The sequence below is a fragment of the Lonchura striata genome, chromosome 4 (assembly GCF_050655825.1).
Source record: "Lonchura striata isolate lonStrDom1 chromosome 4, ASM5065582v1, whole genome shotgun sequence".
In the NCBI taxonomy this organism is placed as follows: domain Eukaryota; kingdom Metazoa; phylum Chordata; class Aves; order Passeriformes; family Estrildidae; genus Lonchura; species Lonchura striata.
Window position 1 is genome coordinate 41,150,651 of NC_140706.1, and position 16,070 is coordinate 41,166,720.

At 37.5% G+C, this 16,070-nt stretch overlaps 1 long non-coding RNA gene across 1 annotated transcript in view; it reads right to left on the bottom strand.

Annotated features, from left to right (window-relative positions):
- The window catches only part of LOC110475431 (uncharacterized), a 61,577-nt gene that overhangs the window by 11,429 nt on the left and 34,078 nt on the right, over positions 1-16,070 (bottom strand). Inside the window, exons 2-3 of the long non-coding RNA XR_002466272.4 lie at positions 10,080-10,194; positions 6,075-6,260 (exon numbers count right to left, since the gene is read on the bottom strand). This is a non-coding gene — a long non-coding RNA (uncharacterized LOC110475431). The remainder of the gene's footprint in view (positions 1-6,074; positions 6,261-10,079; positions 10,195-16,070) is intronic.

Consider the following 16,070-nt stretch of genomic DNA (forward strand, 5'->3'; position numbering starts at 1 on the left):
GCACATACTGTACATTACAGTTCAATGTGATCTATGCTGATTTTTCCCTAGATATTGGAAGAATATTTTCCAACAACTGTTGGCTTAAACCCAAAAGAACTCCTTCACTGAAGCCACCCTGTAACACCACCTCCTTTTTCGGGGGTGCTCAGTCATGTTCTTCCTGAGGTCAATACTAAAGCAATCATTAATATTGTCCAAATTTTAGACAAATTTGTTTATTTGCTTTCTTGTGAAGAATAGGACTATATCTTCAAAGGAATAAGAAATTAATGGAATTTTTTACAACTTTCACAAGATCAGGAAGGGTTTTTTTAAATATGTTTTTTAAGTGTTATACATTAGGAAGTCTACTCTTCATTAGGGGAAGCCTAGCAACAAAGTAAAACAAGCCATGACTTGCTTTAGTTTCTTCATGAAATCTATTTTATTATCCCTAGTTTAAATAACTACATCAATATTTTCCTGTTAGTAATAAAATGTGTACACATCAATTGATCTTTCTTATGGTGATAATGTTTCTCATATCAATATATACTCACCAAGAAAAAAAATAATCCAACATGATCAGGTTTCATTAAACTGTTTGGAGCTTCCTAGTAGTCCCTGAAATCCGATTTTCAAATGAACACTGCTAACACTGAATTGAGCTAAAACATTAAAATCTTCCTGGCCTGCAATTTTTACATATATTAAAGGATTTGTACATGCAAATCACAATATGCTTTCTTAAAAAAACACACAAAAATGGTGAAACAAATGAGAAAGAAGCATCATATTAAATGATGTGGTGGGCCTGAAGTAGTTAAGACTACAATTATAAAGTACATCTAGCAATGCTTTAAAAGAAAAAAAATAACATAAAAATTATATAAATTATTATTATTAATAATTAAAGGAATCCTGCATCCCTTAAAAATGGCAAAATGATGTCTGTTGGCTACTACATGTTTACCTTAAAAGAGGGATGACAATTACTAAAATATCCAAAGAACATTTCTGTTGTTTTCTTTTACTTTAAAAAACCTAACCCTATATACAAGCTAGAAGCTTTTTCATTAGCTTCAGAGAATACAAGAAGAAGCTGGTTAAATGTTATTGTATTTTAGCACCAGCCTCACCTCCTTTTCCCCTTTCAATCACAGGATAGTCTAGTTATTTCTAGATACTGGATAATTAATTAAATGGCCACAAGATGTTTCAACACATTTATTGCAGTGTGTGTTCTGAGCACATAACTTTCCTTATCTATCAATACCTAAACATTCTGGCCATATTCATGTGGAAATTATAGTGCTAGCAGTGCTTCACTGGAACTTGTCTAAGCCCATATGGCATGGAAGCTTTGCACCTAGATAAGGTTTACATTTCATGCTCCCACCCAGCACAGAAGAGCATTGGCCATTTGAAGCCCCCCAAAACACTCTTGATGCCCTGCCAAGCTCTCAACAACAGCTTCCTGTGCTCCAGGGCAAGTTTCATCCCCCATCACCCCAGCTCACTGCTCTCAAGGGTTCTGACAAACATGTACCTCCCCAGGCCAGAAGGCACTGACTTGCTTTTAGCTCCAAAGCCTGTGGCTACAGAATGAGAGCTTGTCTGATGAAAATATGCTACATATTAGCATAATATGAAGGTGTACATAAATCCTCTATTCAGCTCTAAGTGATTTTGTTTAGAGTAGATTAGGGAAGAGCAGAGGTTAAAAGTTACAGGGAGCAATGTTCAGACTGGTCTGACTTAGTAAAGACACTTAGGTAAAAGCCGATACAGAGAGGACATTTTCTTGATATAAATACAAAGATTATTTATACTTTGATATAAATGTGTAGTAAACAAGAATATCATATCCACTAAAAAACCCAAATTGCTTTGTAGAATACTCTTCCCAATCATCTGTGTCTATCCACATTTCTGTTGCCAGTCAAGACTAATCTCTGGGGCAGATATTTTTAATTTTTATTTGCTACATGTTTTTCTCACTACCAAGAAAAAAACAGCTAATAGTAATGATTGAGAAACTATTTTAATCTGAAACATAACTCTATTTCTACTGAGAATTTATAAATTATCTGAGACAAAAATTTCTGAGTCAAAATATCCAGGACTTCTCCTACATAAAAGAGTTTCATTTGCTAAGATAAATAACTTTTTAAAAATTATTTTAACTGGAGGTATCAGCTATCTGTCACACTTTTGTAAGTGCTCAACTAGAGTAGTATGGTGTTCCATGATTCAGTTATTATTTTGTCTTTACCCTGAGATTAGCTATTTTTTTTAACTTCAGAAACCTTGATATTTGGTAGGTACTAAGTGCTTTCACTTCAGTGGCTTTGAGCCTTTAAGATACTTTTGGCTTTGCAGATTATGATCTAAAATATCCAGGGAATAGGGAAGACTGTGGTGACAGCTATAATTATGAGACAGACCTCATGTAGGCTTCATTATTAGATACTTTCCAGAACGAAGAGAAAAAGTAATGTGTAGGCTGTTCACATAAAATGCTGCAGCAGCATTCACCAGTGAAAATGTAGAAAGATAAAGGTCTTCTTTTGTAGACTGGCCACCTTCCAGGCAAATGACTCCACCTCCAGTATGCTGCTTCCCAAAATATATATTTCATTGATCCAAGTTAATGCAAAACGTAGCAAATATCACAGTTGAACACCACATGGAAAAAATATGCCAACCTAGTCTGAAAGTTAAACTTCATCCTAAACCAAAACCTAGGAAAATTTTTTACAGATATGCCAGAGAGACATTTCTTAGTAGATGAGACTGAAATTTAATTAGTTCTTGCTGTGGTTTTGGGCTGAATTCTTCAGAGAATATATGTCCTGTGGAGTAAATTACTTAGGGCATAGTAGAGGTTAAGTCTTATCTTAACAGAACCCTCAAGAGAGTGCACTAAAAAAAGTACCTAAAGCATTCACTTCACATTTAGGCACTACTGCCCTCTGGAATTCAAAGCCTCCTGATAAACACACAGGCTTCATATATAATGTATAGACCAACTTAGAATGAGGTACACAAGACTAGCAGAAAGTTGTGACAAAAGCAAATGGTTAAAGGAAATTAAGGGAGTGTTTTAAACTACTTTTTTTTTTTTCCCTTGGAATTTGAAACATGACTCTGCACTTCATCTGCACCCAGCTGGAACATGATTACCACTTCAGCAGACAAGAGTGCACAATTTACATATCCTCTTTGCTACACATCCTAATTGCTGCCTGGTTGAGTCAGAGCTGGGGAGGTTTAACCAGTTCTCTAACAGGATTTCCATTATCTCCTACATTTTCTGCTACACCCACAGTAGCAAATTTGCCTAGTTTTGGTTAATATGGTGTTTGCTACTCCTTAAAGAAGCAGGACTCTTTCTTGAATTTCAGACTAATTTGGCATCATGATCTAGGTACCTTTCTTAATATTTTTAAAGAATGAATGCCTGCATGGTAGTCTGATGAATTAATTTGTATAGCTCTGTCCCTTGGATGCATACACTTGACTATATCCAACATTTTTTTAGAAAATTTTCTTTAATATTTTTCAGTGCAAAGCAGTGCACAATATAAAAATCTTGTTACTATTTTCGTGATTTATTTGAAGCAGAATGCCTCTTGTGTCATGTAGATAGTTAAATTGTGCTTATCCATCCTTTTAAATATCAAAAACTCTGCACAGAGTTATTCTCCCAATTCTACAATTACTAATATGGATTCACCATATGGATATCTACGGATGGCTATTTTGGCATAAAATTGAAATTTTAAAAATTTACCTTATCCTGCTATGCATGAGTATATCTAGAGAATAAAATACATAAGCAAAATATGATGAAAACTGTGATTTATGGCCTTTGTGAAATCTTCCTCTCCATTTGCACCTCCCAAGTGTCTCAAACACTGACACTTTATACATCAGTGTATCCAACAGCACATATCATGTAACAAATTGTGCTAAATAAAATAATTTCTCAGTATAACCTGTGGTTTCAGTTTGTCCTTTGCTGTCTCCAAAGTTATTTGCAGCTTGATCTGAACCCAAAGATGATTTCCTCCCAGGCAAGTTGTAAGAGTTCTGCCTCTTATTTGCACTGTAATTGCCTGGGGAGAAAAATCCATCCATCCCCATCTTAAGCTCCATGGTTTTGTTGAAATTAATCTTTTTAAAGGATTAAATTTCAAGATTTTGTAATTTGAAGCCTCAGAGGGGAAAAACAAATCAAGTCAATTCTGGAGAACAGTTTCATGGCCTGATTTGTAAGGATGTGGGTAAACCTTTGCATCAACTTAGGCAGGGACATAGGATCTTCTAACTACTGGGAATGACATGGGCCAGCATGGAACATGCCTTTCTATCTTCCTGTGCTTCCTCATGTTCCACACTTCAAGAAATGTCCTAATACTACCAGGTCCCTCAGCTCTCTCTCATAGGATTTGTACTCCAGACCCTTCCCCAGCTCTGTTGCTCTTCTCTGGACACACTCCAGCTCCTCAGTGTCTTCCTTGTATTGAGGGGCCCAAAAACTGAACATGGGATTTGAGGTGCAGCATCACCAGTGCCTAGTACAGAGGGACAGTCACTGCCCTGGTCCTGCTGGCCACACCATTGCTGATCCAGGCCAGGATGCCACTGGCCTTCTTGGCCACCTGGGCACAGGCTGGCTCATGTTCAGCTGCTGTCAACCAGCACCCCTACATCCTTTTCTGCTCTGCAGCTTTCCAGCTGCTCTTCCCCCAGCCTGTAGTGGTTGTTGAGACTCAAGTGCAGGACCTGGCATTTCGCTTGGGCCCCTCAATACAGCTTGCCAATCCCTCTGTGGAGCCTTCCTGCCCTCCAGCAGATCAACACTCCTTCTCAACTTGTCACCTGAAAACTGACTGGAGGGGCTCAGTCCTCTCATTCCAATCATCAATAAAGATATTAAACAGGACTGGCCCCAGTACCATAGCTTGGGGAACACCATCTGTTTGACTGAGTCAAACTGAGACCTGTGAAGTTGCTCTCTGCTTTGCAGTTGGATCCTTTAATGTTTTTACAGGCTATGAGACAGAAAAACTTGTTGATTTGCAGACAGCTTAATAAATTAGTTCTATAGAAGACTTGATTGCTGAAAGAGTGTACAGTGTACCTTCTCAATATAAAGATGCATGAAAATATTTATTAATTTTTAGATTGCATTACTCTTTCTAGGATAGTGAGAAAGTTTCTTAAAATCTGAGAGACATAAATAAAATAAATGTTTTTTGGTTTACTCTACAAGCTGTTCCCTGAAAACTTCAATTTGATACATTACTGACGAAAACAACACTGACACAAGTTAGTGACAGCTGTAAAATAGGCATTAAAAAGCCTAGGTGCAGCTGGTAAAGTTGCCATTACACTTATTTTAATCAGTTATGTCAGAGAACTAACCTGGCCGTTTGAAAGTAGTAGGAGAGTCATTTGCATGAAATTATCAGGACTTGTAAAGGTCTTTAACGTATTTGGAAGTGAAGAGTTCCACACATATTTTTATAGTTGCTACTTTAGCAACTATAAAATGGTGACTGTATACATTGTATACAGTTACCATTTAAGCTTCTCGCAAAAAAAAAACCCAAAACCTCAAAAAAACCCCAAAAAACAAAACAAAACAAAATAACCTACTTAGAAATTAGTGTTGAAATGAAAAAAATTGATTCTTATAGAAAAAGTCAATTAGAAAAGATTTTCTACAAGGACTTCTACAAGATTTTCTACAAAAGCAGTGATGTTAAATCTTCCATAACCAAGCTCATCCTCTCTACCTTGGGTGAAACACCTGTTCAGCATACACAGGAGGGCTTCTGTGCCAGGGACCAGGACTGCTCCATGGAGCTGGGAGCAGAAGACCTTGGCACTGAGGGCAGCATTGGCACAGGCTGGACTTCCACTTGCCAGAGCATGCAGCATCCAAGGTGAGTGCCAAAAGACAAGTCCATTGACAGCCTCAGGAGCAGCACAGAGGACAAAGGTACATGGCAGGCCCAAAGGAAAAAGTGGGTAAGCCTGAAGTCCATCTAGGAAAGAGTCAGAGCTAAAGCCAAACTCACCTTCACCACGTCTCCAGAAGGGAAGGTGGAGCAGTCCAGCGCTTAAATGATTCCCAGGGCCTGTGGGCAGTGGGCAGGGATCCCAGGTGAGACTGCTCAGTGCAACTATGGAATCTTGGTGCTTGCCAGCAGTCGTGGGAAGATTGGTCCTTTTCCCTGCTTGTTTGTCCTGAGCTTTCTTCCCACCTTTAGTAAAAAAAGGAAATAATTCCCAAAATGATTTTTAGAATCTGCAGTAGCACACATTAAGCCAGACATTTTTACCTCTCTGGTAGATTACATTTTCCACCCATCTAAAAATGTCACTTTATTTACCTGGCAGTAGCTTTCCACCAAAACTGATGGCATCCAGGGACAGTCACCATTGACAAGTAAGACTCAAGAGAGGTAAAAATATTCATATCTTTTTGATTATTCCATTTCAGCACAGGTCTACACCTGCTTCTCAATCCTGGTCTATAGGCACTCCAGTCATTTTTGATAGACTTACACTTGCAGCATTCATTTAAAACAAAGAAATACTAGTGATATGTTCAGACTGGTTTATAATCCATATAAGGTCCTACAGAATGTCTGTGACAGGGAGGGGACATGAATGATGCAGGGAAAGCACATGACCATATCACTTCTTAAGCAGTAGATCAAGGTTCTCAAAAATAAGCCATCTCCCTTTTATTGGCACTTTTTTATTATTTATTGCTGTGAGAAAACCAGTCTGAGTCATCAGTGTTTACTTGCTGTTTAATTGGAGCTACAGCTCTTTAGGTTTGACTTAAAATTTTCTGTGATACTTATGATGGATTTCTTAATTTTCTGTCTTGGGAGATTCATATGTGAGCTTCAAAACTGTAAAGAAATGTATTAATGTGGCTGAAGTTCAGATACTAACGCTTTCCATACCCTTTACTGAAAGGTCATCTTGATTGCTGCCCTAAATTCCAAGACTAGCCTTTTAAAGAAGAAGGATTGCCAAAACACAGGGAGACATACCAAGAGAAAACAAAATTATCCCTTTCTAATAATTTTTGAGAAAATGGTTAACATTTCACTGCCTGAACTTCTAATCTACACAGCATGAAAAGTGCAGCTTGCCTGTAGCATGTGTGCCTTTCCTGTGACTGCCAAAGCATGGTGAACAGAAAAGGAGGAGACTGATATGTTTGTTATTTCCTATATTAAAGAAAATTAGAGGAAACTGGAATTTTCTAAGATTTACTTTGTACTGGCAAATTCCTGGTAAGAGACCCACACAGTAAACTGTGAGGAAGACCCTGCTGGAGGAGGATCACCCCTTGCTCAGTTGCTTGGTTTGTAGGTGGAGTCCTGTATTTGATAGCAATACTGGTGGTGCTGTGCACCATAATAACTCTACACTGTTCTTTACAGAGTCCAGTTTCAAAAAAATACTCCCCATGTTCCAGTACCAATCAAATTTCCCAAGCTTAGCCTTGAGATGCAGCAGTGTGTATGCAACTGTCACACGTCAGCTACAATATTGCTGTGCTGAAGGGCATTAACTCTGCAGCAGCTCTGCAGCCTGTTAGATGAGACAGAGTGTTTGTCCCATGATCTCAGTCACTGTGAGCCAACACAGAGGGCAGTTTTGTGCCTGATGCCCCTTCTCTGTGTTTGGGGTGGAAAGAGTGATCGTGAGAATTCTGTTTCACTGTCTGCGACCATTTTACCTGTCCTTTTATAATATCTTTCTATATATATTAGCCAATTTCAATCACATCTGACAAAAGGGGTGAGGTCTCATTGGGATTCTGTTCCTGATCTCCTGAGAGGCAGAAAATAAGGAAAAAGTTCTTTTCATTCAGATATCAGCTAGCTGATTAAAAGCCTCATGCCTACCCACTGTGAATAATTCTAACCCAGTCTCAGTACAACTCAGGGAAAGATAAATAAGGAACAGAAGAGGAAGCAAAGAATCCTGGTATGAAGCTGAGAAAAGGTGACAACAAGCATCAGAAGGTGACCTGAGATATTTATTTCCTTTAAATGAGAGGAAAATCACAAATATGTTGGAAATGCAGCTCCATTAATTCCCCCACTCAAAAGTAGCTTGTTTTCCATGAAATGAATTACAAAATATTCTCATCATAATTAATAATTAAATTTCAATTAACTATTGAAAAATGTCCTTTCCTACAATGTAGTTACATGAAATTTATTTTTATTGAGACTGATGATCTCACAATGAAAATGCAGGGGAATTTAATACAGATATTAATTTGTGCAGCTGCAGCAATGTATGGGTGTTTTGTATGTTTATGATAACCCTTCTTGCTATTAGTACCTTCTGTAAAGATGGATGAAAAAGTCCGAATGACAAATCTTGCCTCTTTTACTCATTGCAAATGAGAATTGCAGGCAGTTATCTGCTGTAACCTTGTTGTGACAAGGATTGTCACTCAGAGATACACAGATCCTTCTGGATACAGTGCTTTGAACAGTCTGCTGAAATAAATGACAAGAGTCTCAAAGGTTTTCATAGACATCAATTTTATCAGTGCTCCAGCCTTAAGGCTAAAGATATTTTCTGCAGTTCTCTTACTTTCAGTAATATTAAGAATGTGGAAAGAGAATAAAGAGACAATTTTATAAAAGTATGTTTTTAATACCACTAATACAGATGTTTCTCAAAATGGTGGGAAAAACTAAACAGAGTGGAAAGGCTAAATAACTTCATGCTTTTCTAAACAGTATTATTAAACATAGCTGGTACAGGATAGGAAATTCTGTGATTTTCTCAGGAAGGTTGGAAACTTTAAAATGAATAAAAATCCCCTCCTTCATTTAAATTGCTAATATTTGGAATTAATTGCCCCATGATCCTGGCTGGCAGAGTATGTATATGAACAATTTCTGAGCAGAAAATAAAAATCAAGTTTAGTCATATTTACAGAACTGGCAATTTTTTGGTTTTGTTTTTGGGTTTTTTTGGGTTTGTTTTTGTTGTTATTAATTGTCTTGTATGGGTCTTGGAAAGTCTATGCTTTTGCTTACCAAAAATATCTCTACATTTAACACAATATTATGCCCATATTCTTTACCAAATAAAACCATCAAATATTTTCTCATCTGGATAAGCATATCATTACACAGCATCTTAAAAATTATAAGTGAAGGAACAACATGAAACCCTTAAACGCAACCAGCATTCCCTTGGCAGGTCCAGTATCAGATATGAACTTAAAAAAAAAATCTTTTTTTTGTAAACAAAGAGCTCTGGGGCCTCTTTATAGTCTGTTTATAGTTTGACTATTCAGTCTTTAACATTTGCAATAAAGAGGCTCCATCATTCCGCATGTCACTGCATTCTTCTGCTCTGATTTCTCTAGGACTTGTACACATGTACTAGGTAAAAGCCTAGTGATTAAGAAGAAGAAAAACAATTTTGAGGCATAGTTCTTTATTTCCTTTCAATTTTTGTAGAGATAAGCAGAAAAGTAAATAAAAAGAAGTTTAAAGCCACCAGAGTTACTAGGAACTAATTTTGCTCAGATCCTTCAGCTACTGGATGTCCAGTGCTGAGGCATGTTGCTGAGTTGCTCAACTTCATTTAAACTTTCATATAATGATATTTGAAATTTCATTATTCTATTTTTCATGCAATTTTCTTGGTTTTCCTTCCTGATTTTTGTATATTTATATATTTGTTTGTTTGTTTGTTTTTATTAAGAGTGGGAGGCGTGACCTGGATATTTATGTTTTTTTCTGTACAGGATTCTTGCTCAGGGGATGGTACCAGTTATTTGCAGGTATTTAAGTGGTAACTTGCTTGAGGTCAGTGAAACTCAGGAGCCAAGTAACCATCAAATCCTCTAGAAATGATCAAGCACTCAAAATGGTGTACTGTCCTCTTCATTTACAGATCTTTGTGACGAAATATCTATATCCCATTGACCTATGTCTTTTGTGATCATAGAGAAGAGCGTTTTGTGCTTTCAATGCCCATGCCTAATATGGTCCAAGATTGAAAGCTTTGAAGATTTAACTTACCTTCTGTCTGGGACTCTTAAAATTTGTCATTCATGTTCTATGTTCTTTGAAACTCCTCCACATGGGAATCCCATGGGATAGGTTGACTCCTTGAAGAACAGTAGCAATAATACGTCTAGTAAAATAAAAATAAAAACCATTTTCACAGAGGCATTAGACATCATTTTCCCTCTTTTGCATTTTACACAATTACAGCATAGATATTAATGACTAGCCTGACTATAAAAAATTCAGAGGCTGACTTGAAATGAAGTCTGATTCTTCTCATTTTCAGGCATCTGCCCTCTACAGTGAGCCATTATCTACATGAATCCAGGTATGGATTTTGTTATTGCTAACATGAATATGAGTTGCATGAGTATAATATGGTGTTAAATTCAGTGTATTGTAAAAAGAAAATAATTACAGTAAGGCTTATTGTTGTGCATGGAAGGAGTTATTACTTGAGATTCAGCCATGCATTGCACATGGATTGTATATTAGATTCATTTCCAAAAGATGAGTGATATTTAATGGAGCTGTTTTACATTAAATGTAGCTTTGGGAGGTCTAATGAGCAACTACAGCAGACTCCATGGGAATTTTGAGACAGAGAGCAGAAGTAACAGATGCTGCATGCTTCACAAAAGATATTTTAATCAAATGTGATTTTCATTGTGAAACAATGATGTGGCTCATCACAGAAAAAAAAATCTGGCTGGTTAACAGGCAATATACATAAGTACCAAATATGCACAGTGTATATGTAAGTACATAAATATGTATAATAGAGAAAAGTTCTGGTTATGCTCACAGAGATTTGACCCATAGATTCTGCTTTATTCCAAGGAAACGTGGGATTGAGATGCTCTAAATCAGCTAATGGCATAGCTAAATATAACATGCTTCTTTTTTCTTTCTGTTTGTTAATTTGGACAACTGCATTATTAATTTAGACCTCTACATTCAAGAAAAATAAAACCACCAAATTTTTATGTATATGCCATTATTTCCTCATTTTATTTCTTAGGGAAGAAAGCAGCTGTCTTCTGTAAACTACACTCACTCTTTAGTTTCCTACTTCAGTATCCAAAATATTGTAGCAAAAGACCTGAGAAGATGAAGTTCTGAGTAATGGGTTTTTATAGACCACTGCAACAGTTTGCTTTTACTATTGTGTTTCAGATATATGTTTGAACTTCAGCTGACCTCAAATGAATCTCAAAGTCTTATAGCAGTGACCTTCAATTTTAGTGTGGATTAATGAACCACTTGCTTTTCCTAAGCTGCTGCCATAAAATGCAGCACTTCTGGAAGAAAAATACACTAGCTGATAATGAGGACACAAACTCTATGTCTAGATGAGTGCCAGCCTAATAGGCAAATAAGGGTACTACAATTTTGACTTTCCTGTGTCAAATATTTGCCTCTTACAAAGACAATCAAAAGATAATCTGGCAATAAACTATTATTTCTTTTGGTCCTTAGCAAAACAGAGGAGGCTTGAGAAAGGTCTTTATTTTCTTTGAGATATATATGTTTTAAACTGAGAACTACATATATATTACTGAAAGTGTTTTTCATTTGGTTAGATTAAGAGAAAAAAGAAACATTCAGACTATAAACACACCTCCAAGTTTGTAAATTTTATTTGGTGCACTGGCAATACTTTGAAATGAGTCTTATTTTTATGAGTATGACTTGCTGCTGTGTGGAAAACTAAATTGTTGCTGGAACTAAATAAACACCACATGAATCTCTAAATACAATTTCAAACACACTGTAGTGAGGTAAATAAATTTCATAATTACCCTGAAGATTAGCCATAAAATCTTGTTAGGATACTATTTTATACTCTTACAGAAACCAACACATTTGGTTTTGGTTTCAAAAGCAGTTTTCAGGGACTCTATGGAAATCTAGGTTCCATAACCACTTGCATTCTGAGCAATAGGTGGAAAGAGGGTGAAAATAATTTCCATCTGATATTTACATTAAGAAAATGGGGTTGTCTCCAAGAACCATGCAATGTTGTGGAAATGCAGTGCTTGCTGAGTTGCACACTGCTCTGAGACACAGGCACTGATACAGAGCTCTCGATGGAAAGTGTCTTTAAAACAACTAATGCAGTAAACTGAGAATAAAGAAAATACATCATCATGCAGTTTAATGCTCTTTTTCATTCTGGTGGCCACTAATGATGCCTTCAAAGCTGCTACAACATCTTTCCATGAAGAAAAATGGACAAATGCAAAAAGATTTCTAAGATTAGAAGTTAATGCACAGGAATCATAGAATGGTTTGTGTTGGAAGGAACCACAGAGATCAAATAGGTCCAACCTCCTGCCATGAATAGGGAATCTTCCACTAGACCAGGTTGCTCAGAGCTCCATCAAGCCTGGACTGGAACACTTCCAGGGATGAGACATCCACAGTTTATCTGGGCAACCTGTTCCAGTGCCTCACCACCCTCCCAGTAAAGAATTTCTTCCCAATATCTGATATAAACCTTTTAAATCTGATCTAATCTTATTTAGCTTTATAGGCATTCCCTCTTGTCCTATCACTGCTTGCCCTTGCAAAACCTCTCTGTCCAGCCTTCCTGTAGGCCCCTTTATGTATTAGAAGAATGCTCTAATTTCTCCCAGACCCTTCCCTTTTTCAGGCAGGGCGGCCTCAACTCTCAGCCTGTCTTCACAGGAGGTGCTCCAGCCCTCTTACCATTTTTATTGCTCTTTATGGACTTGGTCCAACAGGCCCATGACTTTCCTATGCTGGGATCCCCAGAGCTGGATGCAGTACTTCCAGGTGGGGTCTCGCAAAGACAGAGCAGAGGGGCAGAATCACCTCCCTTGACCTGCCTTGGATGCAGCCCAGGACGTGATTGTGAACACACCTTGCCAAGACATTGAGCTGCTTGTCCATCAACACACACATCATGAACTCACAGATGCTTCATAACAGTCTCTCTCCTCACCAGAAAGAGATCTGTTGATGTCCCACACCCAAAATAATGGAGGCACATGTGATGTGACCATAATGGACTCCTCCTAAAAAATACAGTGGGAGGAAGAGTAAGAAAATTGTGATACAAAGCTTTTTCTGGTTTCACCTAGGATTTCTGCATTGTAGTCAAAGCTGTAACATGGTGGGACAAAAAGACTCTTCTGGTGGCAGCACAGAATGGGGGCAAATATGTGCAAGTTCCTAAGGGTACTGCTGACAGTGCTAGCTTAAAGGAAAGGCCTTAGATTCCAAATGACAGCTAAAATTTAAGCCAAAAGAACACTAAAGGTGGCCCAGGAAAGCCAAAATGAGTGGAATTCTGACTGTGAGAAAGCAAAGAAGTTGCTTCAGGTACCAAAAATCAGTAGAAACCAATATTGTCCTTGTAGATACTGTTCTTTCCCAGTGACACAAGGACTTGACAGGACTTGTACTCATGGGGCCATAAATATGTTCAGAAGCATTTCCAGAACAACCCCTGCTGCACATGCACATGGCCCCCCACACTCACATGTAAAACTCTGCCCTTAGATTTTGATTTGAGCCCTTCCCATACTGTTAAACAAGCAGCAATCAGGGTAAAACAAGGAGTACTGCTTGACTGAAAGAGAAACTCTTAGCCAGCTGCAGCCCAAAAGATTAATTGAAGGGTGCCCTCTCTTGAAATTGTTCCCATTGGACCATTTTATTTATTTTACTTTGTCCTCACTGAATTACAAAAATAAACATGTTTATAATTTCTTCTAACATAATCCCATTGCAAATAGCACTGACAACTGATGCAGTAGAAAAACTGTTCCCTTGAGGAATAATTACATAAATATTACCAGAAAATATTGCTTCCTCATTTTGCAATGATGCTAGATAACAATACATTGAAGCAGAGGAATATGATAACTAGCTTTAGGTATCTAAAGGACAATTGAAAGGAAAAAAAGAGTTATTAAGCTATTCTCTATCTCCAGAGAGGGTAGGTAAGAAATAATGGTTTTAAACTGTGGCAAGGGACACTTGGATTAGACATGCAGGAAAAATTCCACAAGCAAATGTAGAATAACATGAGAACAGAGTGCCTTGGGGTGTTGTAGAGTCACTGTCACTTGAGATTTTTAAGAGCAAGAGACAAACATCTGTCAGGAATGACACAAGGTATAACTTGCTCCTGCTTTGGGGCATAGGGGAAGGACCACAGGGCTTCCTGGAAGTCCAGTCAAGATGCAGTATTTGGCAATGCCTAAACAGAGGGAGAAAATATGATGATATGATGTGTTTAAAATCTATTTCAAAGTATTTGAACTGAGATTGGGTTAAATCTGTAATTTTTATTTTAATTTGTATCGTAAATGACCTACAAATTATAAAACAAAATAGATATGCAAATACAATGTCTCCTGTCATCTACAATCATGTTTCATTACATCAAATTCAGAATATCTTTTGCAATAATATGATTTTAATACAGGTTTCCTACATCTGAAGGAATAAAATACAACTTTATAATGTAAAACGCATGTGCTATACTAAATGAATTCCTATCCTTAGAAGAATTTTGCAGTCACTGGGGGAAAAAAAGTGACATTTACTTTGCTTTAAGCTCATAGAAGGTACTAGGAAGGATAGATAGTTCAAAAGCTTTTATAAGTATTTCACCTGTAGACTGCTCCCTTGGTAGTTAATGTATGTGGTTCACTGACTCATTTGGAATTACTTCACAATCATACTTGGATATATGGATGAAACTGCTTCATTAACACCTGAGTTTTAAATGATGCATTGATCCAAGCACTACTATGAAATGGTTGCAGCTACTCTTTCAACAAGCTGGAGAACCTTTGCATGGCATGACTGAAATTGTCTTTGAAATATGGATGGGCTGCAAAACCAGAAAAAAAGGTGCATGAACTGTTACAGATCTTAGTTCTCTGCCTCTTAGGTAAAAGCATGAAGGAGAAGTTTCTTTTCAATACAGACACTCTATTTTTTTTCTTAACAAATATCTAAAAAGATATCATGCCAGACATGATGTCTTAGTTACATCAGTATTAAAACAACCCAGAGGATCTCTGATGACAATGATGCAGACTTTCTTTTGCCAAAAAAAAGAATACAGACCAATGAGAACTACTCAGATGCATTATCTGAGACATAGGTTCTGCTTTCTTCTATGAAAAGCAGTGAAGAAAATCACACAAAGTCAGGAAGAGCAAGACAGAAAAAAAGAGCATGGAAGAGAAAAAATAAGGGCAAAGACAATGAAAAAAAGGCAAGGAAAGAAGGAAAATAGAAAGAAATTAAAGGATAAATTGAAAAAGAAAAGTAGAAAGATAAGGAAGAAGAGTGAGAGGGAAGAGAAGAAGAGAGGAGAGGAGAGGAGAGGAGAGGAGAGGAGAGGAGAGGAGAGGAGAGGAGAGGAGAGGAGAGGAGAGGAGAGGAGAGGAGAGGAGAGGAGAGGAGAGGAGAGGAGAGGAGAGGAGAGGAGAGGAGAGGAGAGGAGAGGAGAGGAGAGGAGAGGAGAGGAGAGGAGAGGAGAGGAGAGATTAATAACAGAAAGGTGGGAAGCGATGAAAGAATGGGAGGAAAAGGTCCTTAGGCAAGACAGACAAAGAAAGTAGGAAAGAGAAATGAAGGGACCTTATTAACAAATTTTCTCCTCTCAGAAATATAAAAGATTTTCTGTGTAAGTCAGAATGCCCTGAGCTAAAACATGAGCCTATAGCTGTATGCATTTAGAGTACCTGCAGAACTTTTTATAGAGGAACACAGTCAAGCATCACAGTGTCTTAGGAAACTACCAGTCTCTCAGGTGAGAAATGAAATTACTGGTGATTGCTTCAGGAGAGCTCAGTTCAGTGGTAATAACTGAGGACACACTTTTAATATGGAATAATCATTATATTTTGTGAAGACCAGTGTGTGAAAAATTTTCTGTCAAGAAAACATACCCCTTAATTCAACTCTCCAACCAACATGAGATCCCTCTTATAATGGACAGATGCACTCTGGCTC